Source organism: Chanodichthys erythropterus, chromosome 23 (assembly GCF_024489055.1).
Source record: "Chanodichthys erythropterus isolate Z2021 chromosome 23, ASM2448905v1, whole genome shotgun sequence".
In the NCBI taxonomy this organism is placed as follows: domain Eukaryota; kingdom Metazoa; phylum Chordata; class Actinopteri; order Cypriniformes; family Xenocyprididae; genus Chanodichthys; species Chanodichthys erythropterus.
This window is the reverse complement of record NC_090243.1, coordinates 6,729,885-6,743,147: the sequence shown is the minus strand read 5'-3', so window position 1 is coordinate 6,743,147 and position 13,263 is coordinate 6,729,885. Positions and strand designations below refer to the sequence as shown.

Here is a 13,263-nt window from a genome sequence, read left to right as displayed (position 1 = left end):
CGTAAGAGTTAAACTAAACTTTATTAAAAAGAATAAAAACTAAATACATGAAATAATGTACACTTAATGTTTATTTTTGTTTGCAGTATTTTAAAGTATTTAATGATTATGAACACATTAAGCATGACAAACCAATTATACAATTGATGAAACTACAAAGCTGGCACAGAGGCATGCATCTTTACAAAATAAAGTCATTATGATTGTTATTAACATAATTTTATAATGTAAGTAACACGTAGGATAAAAGAGTTATCGCGTGTTGAGCCGTTTCTGTGACAGCTCCAGCACAGTGTATATACGTCAGCGTCCGAATTCACTCCATTTCATTCACTCAATGCAGATATAGTGCACTCAAATCCCATACACTATATAGGGATTAGTAAATGAGTGAACGAGTGAGCGGTTTCGGACACAGCTTTATACTTTGTATTTTTTAAATTTTTTTTTTTTTTTTAAATAGACAATGACTTCATGATTGAAAGAGACGGACGGACAGCAAATTTGAGGTAATTATTTGTTTTTAGCAAATATATCTTGAAATAAGACTTTCTTCAGCAATTAGCAATAGTTTTCTTGTTTTAAGCAAAAACCTAACATCTTAATATATGCTTTAATAAAGAAGCAACAATTGTAGAATTAACAGTCTGAACACCATTTAAAATTTACTGCCGTTACTCCGTACCTAAAAAAACAAAACAAAAAAACAAAAAACAAAAAAAAAAAAAAAAAATTATTTGTCTCATTTCCAATCTTCCCTTTCATTCAAAACCTGGTGATAATGCTGCTGTCACCTTTCATGAACACCGTATTTCTTAGAGAAAAATATGGACAGTGACAAGTCCGGTTCACCCCACCAAAAAGCTGCTTCTTTAACCCTAAATGTGGATGGCTCCGTTTTGGAGCTTCAAAAAAAAATCTGGGGGTAATATTTGATGCAAATGTAATGTTTGATCCTCATGTCCAGAATACTGTTAAATATTTTTTTCTTTTTCTTCTTCATCTCAGAAACACTGCAAGACAGCAGCCCATGCTATTATTCTCTGTGGCTCTGAATGGTTTGGCGCCACAATATATTTGTCTGAACTTATAAATCTCTACACCCAAAACGAGATCTCCACTCCTCCTATTCTGGCTTTTTAACCATCCCTCCAACTAACTTATGCTCTATGGGTGACCGGGCATTTTCTTTTGCACCAAAATTTTGGAATTTTCTTCACTCTTAGATTAGATATGCTGAATGTTTTAGTGTTTTTTTAAATCTTCTCTTAAAACTCATTTTTTCAGGCCAACTTGTGATTTTTTTTCTTTGCAGTTTATTATATTATATACTAAACATACTTTGGATGGATGTTTGATGTATGAATTGTTTTGATGCATGTTTTCATTTGTTTCTTCTATTTTTGTAAAACACTTTGAGATGCAACTTTTAAAGCTGATATATATATTATATAAAAATGAAACAAAAACTAAGCCAACCTTTGCAAATATTCGAAGTTTTAGTGATGTTGACAAGGTTAAAATACTAAAAGGCAGTAACACTAATAAAATGAGATGTGAAAACAGAAAAGAGGGAAGACGGACAGCTAAACAAGACCCAGGAAAGTTCCCAAGGCTCAAAAGTCCTTAGGTCAGTTTAGAAGTGTACAGAGTCAAGCTATGCCTGCACTAGCAGCTCTTACAAAAACAACTTCTACATCCTAGGAGGTCAACACTGACCTCATTTTTACCAATAGACCCCAGTCCTTTGTTTTCTAAGTTTTACCCCCCCAAAAATGTGGCCTTTATCCATCTGTGAGGTTGCTACGACTCTTCAAATATGGACAGAATAAGACAAAGAAGAGTCAGGTCAATACATTCGCCCACTGTTGCCCTCATTTATTCCGCCGGGCTCGACATAAGCAAACAATCCACTCTTACAGCTTAGCAACTATTTGGACTGCCACACACTGAAGTCACTCTTGAATGCATGACATCCTCAAATTCAGAACATGACCCATTGTGGGTCCTACATTTATACTAGATGTGCCTGACTAGGAAGGGAAACACTTTTCCCCTTTATTACCAGCACAACCATCCTGAAAACACTAGTATGGGTGATTGTAACTAAAATCTTGCACATTTAAACACCAAGTTCTCCTTTAGCTGTTAAAACTTGATAATGAATAAACTCAAACTATGTCAACTTTGAAAATACGTCATCTAACACATTAGTAGACTGTAGCAAACTGTTAGTAGACTGTTGGGTTAGGGTTAGTAGAATAAAATGTAGTTATAAAGTTACTTATAGTCAGTAAAATGTCTGTTGGGGACCATCAAAATAAAGTGTTGGCAGATATTAAGCAGACAGTCTATTAATACTCTAGTGAGAGTAAGTTGACATGTAGTTGCAAAGTTACTTAAAGTTAGTAGAATGTCTAAAGTAGAACATCAAAAATAAAATGTTAACCAAACATGTTTACTGTTGATTCTTAAAAGGGGACATCGGATGCAAAATTGACTTTTACATGGTGTTTGGACATAAATGTGTGTTGGTAGTGAGGCAGTTTTTGTAAATCCCCACAAATCATAAGCACTTTGTCAGATCAAGCCGTTCACATTCTTGGCAAAGTGACATAAATTAGCACAGACCCCTCCCACAACTCTTGACAGACACTGCTGTTTTAGCATAGACCTGCCCTGAGTGAGCTTTAAACAGTCCACCATGTTTCGATGCCATGCAGGTGTAGACAAGAATGTTTTCTTAGCAACTCAGGCGTTTTTGTTATTGGATATAAGAATGAATAGTAGTCATTTTTTACTCTCGACATCTGAGCTGCTGAAGAGGCAGGATTCATTTTGTCCCCAGATGCGTTTATGTCTGTGTTAAAAGGTTCCTAAAGGATTGATCAGTACCTCCAGAAGACCTGAGTAACATTAAAAATGTTATGAATCTTTGCAAATCACATTTTCTAATAATATGCTAGTTGCTAAAGTTAAAGGTCAGTTCATACCGCGCAGATAAACGCCAAAAAAAACACATCTGTTGGAGTTTGTTGCATCAGGACTCAGTCTCCGAAATGAGACGCAGCTAGTGTGAAACCCCTGTTGGCGTCTGTCGCCATTGGTTGGAGTTTTTCACCTGACTGAACATGTTTAATCGGCATTTGTGAGGTCGGGGAATGTCTGAGCAGTGTGGTATGGTTTTCCAGCAAACGACAACAATCTCTGACGTAATCTGACCTGTCCATGAACCGTTGCCATGACGATGAGCAAGTCCCTTGCAAAGACTGCCACTTGATCGCGCCGGCGCCTCACACACACACAAAGCACTGCAAACGTGACATCGCAGCTTGTTCATTATCAAAATAATGCAGCCGAACAAAGGTCGTCATTTCTATTTAGAACTTTCTTACTGTGATTCATAACTGCACGTTTATAATGAACAATGGTGAACATTAAGGCGATTGTCTTATTTCAAACTCTGTACAGAGAACATGGTAACACTACAGTAAGGTTTATAAAAGTTGTTAGTTAATGACTAACAAGTAATTTTCAAATGTATTTTAATCGTTATTGAGCATTTATAACTGCATAAATAAGAATGGTGAGTTCAATGCAATACCTGCCAAATAGTGTTTACAGCCCACCCACAGAAGATTATTACCATTTAAAGGGACATGCACCGAAACGGCTTGCTGTGAACAGAGCCGTTTTTGACAAGGTAAAAGGGTGTTTACACAACCATTCAGAAATTTTAATCAAACTATGTTATAGACTTTTCATGAAGACCCTAAAGAATAATACTAACTTGTGGAAAATTGGCATCCGATGTCCCCTTTAAAGTTGACAAGGTGCAAATGCCCCCATCTTTATGGCTACTCTTCAAATTTGCTTAAAACCACCTTTTTCCTCTACTGAATACCACCAACAGAAAAAAACAAAAAGGAATGACACCGATGGGAAAGTTCAGTTTCCCCCAATTGAGCAGACTCGCTTGGATAGATTGAGCAAACATTGCCTTTGTGCCCCCATCTCCTGGCCTCTGATGTGGCCTGACAGGAAGAGCATTATGGGAAGGCTGGTCCCTGCAGAAGCGGTAATGCAGCTGTCTCCTGTTTACCCTGCTCCTCTTGGCCTGGGTATCAATTAGCCTGGCAATGGAGAGAGTGCAATCAACACTACTCAAACGAAACCCTTAGCGTGCCAAATGTGAAAACTGAAGACGTGCATCTTTTTAAAACAAATGGTTCTCACCATCGAGTGTCTGACAAGCAGCCCAAAGTCTTTATGAGGTTTAAGGAATTACTTGAGGATATGAAGGCATTTTAAGTGCTTGTTAAACTTGTTCCATTTGTTTTAACCATCAAGAGAGCGTGAACTCTTCATTCATCAAATAAGTCCACATGTGGCTTTGGCTTAGCTGAAATGGCATTTGTGTTCCTGTAATTGCAAATGCACCTCAATCAAATGGCAAATACTGTCATTTGCTCCAAAAGGAACACTTGCTCCAAAGAGTATAAAACTTAATAAAAAGCAACATTTTAAATTGGAAAAACTAGATTTTAAGAATGAATTTAGTAATTATCTTATGATATTCATGTTTTTTCTTTACATCAGTGGTGATGACCTTAAAGGTAATTTCTAAACAGAACCCTTATTGACATTATTGATGAAAATCAAACTGTTTGGCTTAAAAATATTTGTTTGAATTTGACAAGCCTAATTTGGTCACATTAACATAGGAAGTAAACCAGTTAAAATATCACAGTAAACAAATGGGCAAGGATACTCAAAGTCAAGCCAAGCTTGAGCAAAGTTAAGCAATCTATGTAAATTCAAAATCAAGATTTAGAGTGCCATGAAAAACAAATATAAGGGTCAGCGTACAGTGCGCGTTATGTGAATTTCGTCATCAGACGAGTACGCGAATACTGTATGTGTACCGCCAGATTTTGTAACCGGGAGTACTTGTACGTGCTAGTGTTGTCAAAAGTACCGACTTTGGTACCTAGTCGGTACTGATATTTAAAAAAAATGTGACGCTTTGAGCGCTGTTGAGTGGATTCGTAAACATCTCTGATTGGCCGTTGTTTTCACGTGTCTGTGATAGGCTTCAAAGATCAACGCTGTAAAAACGTTGTAAATAGTCATCTCTTCACCAAGTGCTTACACAGAAATACACGGGACCGTTTGAAAGCAGGCGTCTATCTACTGTTAGACTCTTGCTTTCAATTGTTCGCGCTCCCACTTTCAAAATGCTTTCAAATTCAAACACTTCCGTGTTCTTTCAAATGCTCCCATGCGTTGATCATTGTAGCCAATCACAGGCATATCCGATGAGTGAGTCAACACAATGGCCAATCAGAGATGTTTACGAATCCGCTCAACAGCACTCAAAGCGTCACATTTTTAAAATTTAAAAGTCGGTACTTTTGACAACACTAGTACGCACATGCGCATTTCATATTTCGGCAGTTATTAGTTTATCCACAAGGTGGCAACCATGCCCTGGGGGCATTGATTCACAAGGTAGTCAAAGAAAAACAGAACCAACGGAACACATGCAAGCTACAGCGACATTGGAGGCCTACACAGACGAGAGACTCAGCAAAGAGGTTAGACAGTAAACTCATTTGTACAACTCTACAATGCTACAAAGAAGTATACCCAGGGCTTAAGTCATCAGAAAGCAAAGATATGAAGAAAACATTTGGTAAAGAGGGCCATCATGGCAGTTAAGAGAGTAGGATTCAGAATGCAATTCACCGACTCCATAATGAAAAAAGAAAAGCAAATAATTAGAAAAATTACAGAAGCTTGGTCACACCCATGCACAAAACAAGGGAACAGGATGGCCAAGAGAAGACTGCACTATAAAGACACAAATTACAACCCAGTCATGTTTCTGCTTGAACCAATCATGAAGATTTGTGTCCATGTTAAGTGTTACACTGCTAGTTTGGCACATTACCACCTTTTTTCCCCTCATACAAGCAGTGCGGCTCCCTTAAAACATCTGGATATCTACCAGTTGGGCTTAAATTCAGTCCTTGGACTCCTTTCAGGTGGCTAATCATGAGCTCAGCATTGAGGGATCCTGTTGCACCTTGTGAATACATGAATCACATGAAACATTTGATCCATGTGTACTTTGACTCGGTCAAGCATCTCTCAGGACAGACCTCACCCAATCAAATTTGCTCAGTTCCGTTCCACAACCTTAGAACTATAGGTGGCCCTCAAGTCTCAGATGACCTCCTGAACACTGAGGAAGATGACTGGGGCAAACCCATTACGGTTACTACACTTCACACTCGAAGGGGAAAAAAAAGGTTGAACACGCCTCTGGGTGGCCTCAAAAGAAGGGAATCAGTTAGGACAGATGTTTTTGACATTCAGTCTTATTTCATTTAGGGGAAATAAAGAGACAGGAAAACCTCAGCACACCCAAAGTACAACCATTTTTATTATTCGCTTGGACAGTTTGCTTCATGAGAAAAGCGAGCAACACGCCTAAACCCTATTGTCACGATGTCTCAGAAGCAAAAGGCACAATAAATGAGTCAGTCTGACAGAATAGTTTGCAAGTCTGTCAGTGAAGTCTTAGCCAATTTTATCCATCTGATATTGAATAAGCATGAAGACGGCCTTTAAAAAAAAAAGGTTCCACAATGCTCATGAGAAACTGAGGTCATGTCTTTCTAGCCAACATCCACTAACATGCACATTACAGCCTCAAAACTCTGCAGGTGCTGGCCAGCTGAAAGCTCTTTTCCACCAGGAAGCTGTAAAAGTCAACTACACCCCTGTTGTGTACTGTGCTGTTATGGTTTTGGTGAGTGGAACCACTTGTGGTTAGTAAACAAGCCTATTCATGGAGTTTGTGTTCAGCCACCTCATGGGCGTCAAGACACTGGGACATTCTGTGATCACAACTGGTGTTACAATCTCAACTATCAAACTGCTGGAAAAAGATACTCTGATAAATCAACATAAGCTCACAAGAAAACCATTTTACACAGTAGTAGTTTCGTGCAATGTGGTTAGTATGAAAAAAGTATGATTCACCCTAAAACAGGTCGTACAAAACATACAAATGAATTCATATGAATTTGCCACCAATTTGCCAAAACACATAATAGTTATAATATTGGATAAAAATACTATTAATACATGCATTTAACAGATCAAAGATGGATCATGAAACTTTTAGCATTGTTACTTAAGGCTAGAATTGTCAAAGTACCAACTTTGGTACAGACTCGTTGCTGAAATTAAAAAAACAAAAAAAACAAAAAGAAAGTAACGATATGAGCACTGTCGAGCGGATTGGAAAACAACTCTGATTGGCCACTGTGTTGACGAGCTCATCGAATACACTAGATACACATGGAAACGTTTGAAAGCAGGCGTCTATCACAGACCAGTACACCGATAGACGCCTGCTTTCAAACGCTGCGCTTCCACTTTCAAAGCGTGCTCAAATTCAAACACATCTGTGTGCTTTCAAACGCTCCTGTGCGTTGATCATTGAAGCCAATCACAGACATATCCAATGAGCGTGTCAACACAATGGCTAATCAGAGGAGTTTACAAATCTGCCCAACGGCGCTCAAAGCATCATATTTTGATTGAAGCATGAAAATTGACAACTCTACTTAAGGCCCAAGCAAAATCGAAGAATGAATTGATGTGACATTTCAAACAAAATCGGGACAAAATGAAGTTTGTTTGAGTTCCTTTCGGAAGTTTAAAACAGCTTTCCAAAGCGAACTTTCCCCAAAAGTTTGCTACGGTTGGTAAACACCTTTGTACTACTATCAGTCTGTGGTGATTACGTAATAGGTAAGTGTGCTCAGAGGCTCCACCTTCTTTCATGTGGAAATCTTTTCCAGTTCATTTCTCCCGTTTCATACGTCAAGGTCAGACTTGACCCGTGAGTGAAAAACTCACTGGAGAGCTGCTTTATAGTAGAAAATGACATACTTGATAACGAGACAATGACATTGTTTTCATGTTTAATATACACTATATTGCCAAAAGTATTGGGACACCCCTCCAAATCATTGAATTCAGGTGTTCCAATCACTTCCATAGCCACAGGTGTACAAAATCAAGCACCTAGGCATGCAGACTGCTTCTACAAACATTTGTGAAAGAATGGGTGGCTCTCGGGAGCTCAGTGAATTCAAGTGAGGTACCATGCCACCTGTGCAATAAGTCCATTCGTGGACTTTCCTCACTACTAAATATTCCACGGTCAACTGTTAGTGATATCATAAAGTGGAAGCAAATGGGAACAACAGCAACTCAGCCATGAAGTGGTAGGCTACGTAAAAATCAGAGCGGGATCAGCATGCTGAGGCGCACAGTGTGCAGAAGTCGGCAACTTTCTGCAGAGTCAATAGCTACAGACCTCCAAACTTCGTGTGGCCTTCAGATTAGCTCAAGAACAGTGTGTAGAGAGCTTCATGGAATGGGTTTCCATGGCTGAGCAGCTGCATCCAAGCCTTACATCAAGTGCAATGCAAAGTATTGGATGGAGTGGAGTAAAGCACGGTGCCACTGGACTCTAGAGCAGTGGAGACGTGTTCTCTGGAGTGACAAATCACGCTTCTCTGTCTGGCAATCTGATGGACGAGTCTGGGTTTGGCAGTTGCCAGGAGAATGGTACTTGCCTGACTGCATTTTGCTAAGTGTACATTTTGGTGGAGTGGGGATTATGGTGTGGGGTGGTTTTTCAGGGGTTGGGCTTGGCCAGTGAAATTAACTCTTAAAAGGGGACCTATTATGCAAAATTCACTTTTGCATGGTGTTTTGACATAAATGTGTTGGCAGTGTGTGTACACAACCACCCTATAGTGATAAAAATCCACCCACTCTTTTTTTTTAATCCACATAAATCATAAGCAGTGTCTCAGAACAAGCCGTTTCCAGATCCCTGGCAGTGTGACATCACAAAAGCCACAGGCCCCGCCAACGAGTGTTGGCCATCATTTGGGTGGTACAACAGGCTTGTGCTAATAGAGTGGATAAAAACAAGAAAACAATATAAGTTAACCGTAATTGATCTAAACCATACCTGTTCTCTCTCAATGCAGCATATATTCACAGTTTCTGACATTATAGTGCGTCCTGACTGACTCCTGACAGGGAAGAACCAGCTCTTGAAGCTCCGCCCTCTTAGGCAGAGCACAGCAGCTCATTTGCATTTAAAGGGACCACACTGAAACGGCTCGTTTTTGCTCAACCACTAAAAGTGGCAATTTTAACATGTTTTTAACATGTTAACATAATTTTAACACATTTAAAAAATGTGATGCATTTTGAGCTAAAATTCACATACACACTCTGGGGACATCAGAGACTTATTTTACATCTTGTAAAATAGGGCATAATAGGTCCCCTTTAATGCTTCAGCATACCAAGACATTTTGGACAATTTCATGCTCCCAACTTTGTAGGAAGGGGCCATCCCCAAACTGTTCTCACAGAGTCCTGACCTCAACCCGATAGAACACCTTTGGGATGAATTAGAGCGGAGACTGCGAGCCAGGCCTTCTCGCCAACATCACTGGCTGACCTCACAAATGCGCTCCTAAAAGAATGGTCAAAAAAAAATCCCATAAACACACTCCTAGACCTTGTGGAAAGCCTTACCAGAAGAGTTGAGGCCGTTATAGCTACAAAGTGTGGCCAACTCCATATTAAACACTACGGATTAAGAATGGGATGTCACTAAAGTTCATGTGCATGTAAAGGCAGGCGTCCCAAAACTTTTGGCAATGTAGTGTAGTAAAGTAGGGCTTTCTGAATCTGGATCGATCCTGATATTTTCTATCAAATCGATTCTGAGCTTAGTTTTAACAGCAGATGGCACTCTAGGCTAGTTTAAGCAAGCAGAATACATCTGCTGTTAAAAATTAAGCTCAGAATCAGTTCGAGAGAGGATTGTGATACATTGGCAAATATCAGAATCACTCCAGATTCTTTGTATTGTGAATCGATGTATTGTCCCAGCCCTATGGTAAAGCTGATTGATTTTAAGCAATCTATTGCATTAAGTGCTATATAAATGTGACCGAGTACCTAATTGGAGAGCTCGTGCAAACATATCCATGTTGCTATGATCAAATGCTTTTCTTTTTTTTTTTTTTTTTCTTTCAATCTTGCCGTTCTCAATTTTATGTTTATTTTGTTATTGAGAGGAAAGCGTGCAGCACATTTTTACATATTCATCTAAATGCCGCTCTCAGCAGAATGGGTGGCGTCAGAGGTTTGCTAAAAGTATATCGCTGGCCGCATTTCAAACTTTATTTTATCCCTAAAAAAAAAAAATGAAAAAGAACTTTCCCATGAGTATATCTGGGACTTTAATGTTACAGAAGCTAGAATAGAATAGTTCAACCAAAAATAATATACAATGGAAAACTGTATATACAAACTACACAAACACTCCATTTTGCAGAAGTCATATGGGATTGGAACAACAGAGTCAGGAGGGTCTGTAAATGATTTTCATTTCTGGTTGAACTATCCCTTTAACAGTCACTTCTCCCCTCTCAAATATGTCCTAATCGGGCTCTAGTTTTAGCGATATAGGAGCCCCCACAAGCAAGCGTGACTAATAACAAGGAGTCTTTGTTTATTCCAGTTAGCATGACAGAAAGATGCAAACTCACTGCAATAACATCTGAACGAAGCCAATTCAAAAACGTGTACTGGCCAGAGCTTGTCTTCAGAAAGTACACAGCCAAAGAAAACAACTCCAACCTCCTAAGTATCATCGGCCTTAAAAAACCGCCTGTTTGCCTGCGGACAGATTGACTGCAAGCGAGTGTGCGGACGCCATGGCAAACTGCAACATGAGGTTGAAAGAGTTGAGTAAGATGTAGGGGTCTCAATCCCTAGAAACCGAATAAAACATTTGAGCCCATTTCAAAAATAGTGTTTAATAAAAATCCAGATGTGCACGTTATGTTCAAGGATATCTTCATAAAATGACCATGAAATAGAACTCAAAGCCAGATTTTCATCCAGTTCTGTCAAGACTTGCAATATAACGCCAAATTGTGGTGAAGGGAATACAACCTTCAGTATGCGTTTCAGGTTAAGCATGAAATGCTACTGCCTAGAGGGCTTTTAATGCGTGTGTGCCTGAAAAATGATGATTCCCTCATCAGTCCTCGATATTTTACAGTCAATAGAAACATCACCACATTGACCAAGTGCGCTGCGTTTTGGCATAATGTTTTAAAGGCCATACAAATGAGGTAAGTAGAAATAACAAAACAGCTCAATGACATGGAGAGCTGCACAAATAACCCTTAATATTTCTACTTGAACGAAAAGCACAATTGTTCCCCTGCCTGCCGGATGAAGTGCTGTTGGTTTCTCATTTGACCAGACGCGGTTCAAAAAGAAAGAAAAAAAATTTCACATAAGCAGCCTGCCAATACACACACAACCCCCTACGTAAAGTCACGCACTCCCGCTACACAACTGTCCGCCAGTGCTAGAACCATGTCTCTCGTACCAAACAGTTCATGTTGGTCTACAGACCACAAACACTCACACCTAAAGCATTTCTCTTGGCCCAACAACTCAGTGAGAATAGGCTGGGATGTCGTGGTACTTATTTTGACCTTTGCTTTGCCTCAAATTATTTGTACTCCATCATGCATATTTTAAATAAGTACAAACTAATTCAGAAACCTCATGATTTGGATAATTTGGATGAGCACATTCATGGATAAACACTTTTAAGGATGAAATAATTCATTGGCTCTGTTAAATGCTACATATTTCCAACTGAAAAGGCCAATGAACAGCTGCTCATCCGACCGAGAGTAATTGCGTTAAGAGCTAAAATGTCCAGTAGTAAAAAGAATGCAACAATTTTCCATTAAAAAGTTTATCAAAAAAGGAGATCAGAAGTTTAGATGATAAACAAAATGATAAAATTGTTGATTTTGAATGAATTTACCAACAATTTAAGGGAAAAAAGCATGAAACTCCACCCTTAACTCCAACCCTAAACCTTAACCTTGGTGGGGCAAGAGCAGAATGTACAGAAAATGAGAGCTTAAAGCAAATTGAAGAACGATATGCAAATGATAGAGTGTTAGTTTTGGATGTTTATGTCCTAGCTTAACAAATAAGCCTCCCTTGTCAACCAGCTTTAGAAAAACTAACCATTTTTACTAGTAAACAACATGATTACGGCAAGCACCAAACTCATCTTTCGTACACTAGATTCAACAAAGCAATCAGGAACAGCAGCAAAGTCCCTTTAAGTGTTATTCTATAATCTTTGAACAGCAGTGCCTTTCAATAACTTGGCCGAAAAATGACATCTAATGACTAATATATTCTGGTAAACCAAGTCCTACCATACTGGAAATAGTTGTGGAGACTTACTGGAAGTGATAAACAAAGCAAAAAAAAAAAAAAAAAAAAAAAAAAAGGAAAAAGTTAGCTTGAAGTCAAAGAACATTGTTGGATGGAGTTGAAAAATATCATTAACCTACACAGCATCAACAATATAACTTAGATGGAAGACATTGAAAGAAAACAAAAACAAAACCAAACATCATGAAGCCTTTTTCTTAACAGCAGTGGATTTAAGCAGTAAGTATTTCTAGTGCTCAAACTAGTAATCACTTTGTAAGATAAAATGAACTAAATACCTTGAAATATATTATGGGTTTATGAGAGGCTAACTAATTTAGCTCAATCCATTCTCCTGCTTCAATATAAACATTTTTGTCGTTGTTTAATAATTCTGACTCACCTGAAGGAATTCAGAGCAGGACCTCAAACAGTCGTTTAGGCAGCCGTGTTTGGTCTCAATACTTCCAGTAAAACAGTTAGCCAGAGGGCTAGTTCTCATATGTTACTTCAGCCAAAAGACCTTAATTTAAAACCCTGATAAACTTCCTCCACTTTTCCCAATAATGGCCCAATTGCAGTGGGAAAACTTCAGAATTCTTTGATTATCCTTTCTATCTGCCTTAAGGCAGGTGGACTGCAAGCCCCACCTCTGCTAAACACCACTTTAATTATGCAGCTCCTCTCAGTGCATTGTTAGCTCGAAGCTAATTAAGTGAAGCCGCCATTTTGAAAGTTCCGATATCAAAGCTGGTTTGTTTGCTACTTGATCAAATGAAATCTGACTGCAGAAAGAGTTGTATTATTATATAAAATTGTTTTAAGCTAAACTTCTGACACTTATTCCCCATGTAAACTAAAACTAATAATATTTTCCTACTGTTGACTAAA

At 38.7% G+C, this 13,263-nt stretch overlaps 1 protein-coding gene across 1 annotated transcript in view; it reads right to left on the bottom strand.

Annotated features, from left to right (window-relative positions):
- The window catches only part of sulf1 (sulfatase 1), a 100,724-nt gene extending 87,831 nt beyond the window's left edge, over nt 1–12,893 (bottom strand). Inside the window, exon 1 of the mRNA XM_067377293.1 lies at nt 12,776–12,893. The gene's annotated coding sequence lies outside the window, so the exon portion shown is untranslated. The remainder of the gene's footprint in view (nt 1–12,775) is intronic.
- Between the last annotated feature and the right edge of the window lie 370 nt (nt 12,894–13,263).